The sequence below is a fragment of the Crassostrea angulata genome, chromosome 3 (genome assembly GCF_025612915.1).
Source record: "Crassostrea angulata isolate pt1a10 chromosome 3, ASM2561291v2, whole genome shotgun sequence".
Taxonomy (NCBI): domain Eukaryota; kingdom Metazoa; phylum Mollusca; class Bivalvia; order Ostreida; family Ostreidae; genus Magallana; species Magallana angulata.
Window position 1 is genome coordinate 17,343,073 of NC_069113.1, and position 3,896 is coordinate 17,346,968.

Consider the following 3,896-nt stretch of genomic DNA (forward strand, 5'->3'; position numbering starts at 1 on the left):
GTTCATATTTAGTAGATACAACACTTAAAAATTTGTCATAAACATCGGTGAAACATTCCACTGTGACTACAGAGTAAAAAAAGAAGAATACATTTGGGCTTATGCATGCCTTTTAATAACTGCAACAGAGCCGACTTTACATATCATTCATGGATTACTAACATTCTTCAAAAGGTGTTATACATAAGGAATGACAAGTGGATGTAAATTGGCTTATTTAACCACAAGTTTCTGACCTACAATACCGAGAACTAATATGTTTTAAATTAGCTTAGTATGGCATTTAAACATACACGATCCTTCAATATACAATATATCTGTTATTGGATAAAATCTTAGAAAACACAAAAAAACACAAAAAACCATATGCCGGATATGTAAACCCGACAGCTTCTAGGAGAGGAACTCAACATTTTACCCTCTCCATACATCCATAGACTGTATATGTTAACACAGCATCTAAACAAATTTGGACTGCTAATTCATCATGCATGCACAATTTGTATCACTTACACCATATATAAGTAACCATATACCACCAGACCATTTAGGGGCTATTTATCATAAACATCATAGACAAGTTATGCTAGATATGATAATCCTAGATAGAATGTTCTATCGTTATAATGACAGATGTCCTTACGGACCCGGTTTAACGATAGAATTCGTCCCATATACTCGCTTCGTAGCAAATAACAAAATTCTATCGCGCTGTATCTCGCCTAAATTTTCATATGATTGGTCTCAAATACAATGCTGCTCTTTTATAATCCCATATTACCTCATTAACTGTTTTTGCAACAAAATCACTGCCACTTTTATCATCAAGTTGGAAAATTCGCTGTTTATGGTCGCCATGTTAATGATAAAATCCGAGACATTCCAAATGCGATTTCCGACAAAATCAAACGTGTATTTTAACAAAATGCATCGGTACGACTCAGTACATATATATTTTGTGGACTAAACTGCATATGCATGTACAAAAAGGTTTGTAATGTATGAAAATGTGTTTTCCCCCTGCAGATCATTTTTAACAGACCTAAAATCGACGCGAAGCTGATCAGCTTCGCGGCTGCTACATTGCAAGTATATGGGACGAATTCTTATTGTGACCTGAGCGTAGCCTGGTCACGGTAAGATTATTCTTTCTATGATAATCCCTGTGTCACACTTAAATGTAAATGCACATCCATCGTCATCCTAATACACCTAAGCTTTATTAACAACCATTATTAATAACCAATAACCAGCTGGACACCAGCATCTGATCCCGGACAAAAATCTCTGCATAACTTTTCACCAAAAAGACTGTTAACTAAATTAACTTTAGTATTGAAATACTTAAAGTTAATCGACACTCTACCTCGTGTCGTGGGGGGGGGGGGGGTTCTTGTGTATGCATGGCACCAATAACCTTTGATACTCACAAAAAGAACAACACTCGCCAAAACTTGCGGAGCACACCGGTTTGGAGCTAAATTAGATATTTGGCTGATCCTGCTATTTATGAATAGGCAAATAGCATAAAAAGGCTCATAGTAAAATGAGTGTAAATAACCCAAAAAATCCTTTAAGCTCTCATATCATCATTATATGAGAAATTAGTAATTACACGACACATATCAGTTAATACATGATACAAAAACATGTAGGTATTTAGATCACTTAATTTCCTGTATATGTATGAGTATAAATACGCATATATATAGATTGGACGTTTAAGTAGCTAATAACGTTGTAATTTATTTGAATAATCATATTTTAAAATACATTCTAAAACCCATTGATTCTCTTATGACTAGTTCAATTAGGTTGAAAAACCCAGGATTTTTGTCATGTAACAGGCATGTAGCATCATTTTTGATGAGGAGGGGGACAGACTCATTCAAAAAATCTTGTCAAGCAGGGAATCCAAATTCGTTACATATATTACCTACTTCATATACCTTTAGTTTTAATTTGAAGGTCTATTTCTTTCTATCATTTTTTGTACATCCTGCAAAAAAGTGTGATAAAAAAGGGCAACTCCATGATAATGTGTATTTTAAAAAAAAGTATACTGGAGGAAAAAGTAGGGGATGGGGTGGGGGCAGTCATGTTCCGTTAAAAATATAGTTCTATCAAATTATAAACTTTGCTTACTATTTCTATGTCAAGTTGTACAGTTGTGATAGATAAAAAAAATATGATCCTAAAATTTCTCCGAACTTGATTTAATGGACATCTAGTCGATTATTGCCGCATATGCTAGCTTGTCTAGTATATGCTATTTCATCCAAGCACCTGTTTATAATGTTTATGTTATTCGGGATTTGTTCGGGTTTAACACATTTACTCATACCATGCATATATGCTTGTATGCTTTAGCTCTCTCTTCGTTTAAAATAGCATCTGAAACGTAATAATGTTTGCCTCGAATTGAAATTACTGCGGCTAGTACCGCCATATGAATACAATTAATGAATATATTAAATCATCGTGTCATCTATTTTTTAGGCATCTTGAATCAGTTTTTAATATTTTGATAAGTCAAACACCAGACAAAACTCTTTCCTTAAAATACTTTATTTAAAGACTATAATAAGAAATTCATGAAATTTTGACACAGTTTAACAGATCATATTACCAAATGATTCTATCAGTTTAATCAAATTTGACTTTTTTGTTTTCACATAAGGTCAGGTCAAGGTCACTACCTTCTTCCTAAACGTAAAGGATGATAAAAATAAGTGTATATCTTTGTAGTTCTGTAGACATTTGTTTAAGATTTGAAGATTCTATTCTTTAATGAAATCATAGAATATTCGAATATCTATCAGCTTATACTACTTAATTGGAATAAATATTTATACTAAAATTTATATTGCTTAGCCCGCATTTCCTCTAATTTTCTTAAATTTTGAAGAAATTTCGATTATTTTTTTATGCTTCAAATAAAAGAATATTTTTGATTTTTATGTATTATGAAGACTTTATATAAAGATATATAAATTGACAGAAAAGCTAATATATTGACCATCATACGAGAGAAAATTGATTTTAGTGATTTTTTCACAAAAATCAAAGTGTAGAATGGGCGTTTTTAAAAGCTTATAAAAATGTAATTTGATAGGCAAATCATATTTCAAAAACATATTCTGATACCTAAGTATTATAATTTTATGCCCTTTTTCAAAAGCTGTTAACTTGCATAATTTTTAAGACCTTATTCAAAGCATTATGAGCTGCAATTTTCATGTTGAATTTTTTTTTTTTTTGGAAGATATTATTTTCTACTAGAATGACATAAAATATCATGGTTTTAAAATTTCTATTAGCCATATTTTTAAGGAAAAAGCCGTCCAGAAGCTTTAATTGGTTGGAGCAAAATCGAAGTTTTGTCGTCCTGTACAAAGATTAATCTGCTACATGTATATTCATTGGAAGAGAAATCTTTCCACTTACAGAAATCATTTTTTTTTCAAATCTTATCTATCATAAAAGTTAAAGTTACATGTATATTTATAATACTAGCAGGTTTTTGCTTCAAAATAAATTTAAAAAAAAATAATACTCAAATTGCTTGAATATGCATACATGTACTTTGAGATGTTGAGAAATTAGTAAACGTACATTTGATTTTAGCAAGAATTGGCAAAGGTTTTTTTTTTCTATTTTGCATTCAAGGAGTCATTTTCTTTTAAAACTGGATGAAATTAAAAAGGAAGTAAAGAAAAAATATTATAGGCTTTAAAACAGCAGACCAAAATATGCTAACATGACATTTACTATGCACCAGTTTATGACATAATATTTGAAAAACATCCAGGTAATATGTGTTGGTTTTTCTTTCGCTTTTCATTTCAGCCTTGGAATTTTTTTTTGGTCAATTGTGTTTTTTTAAATTTTGCACA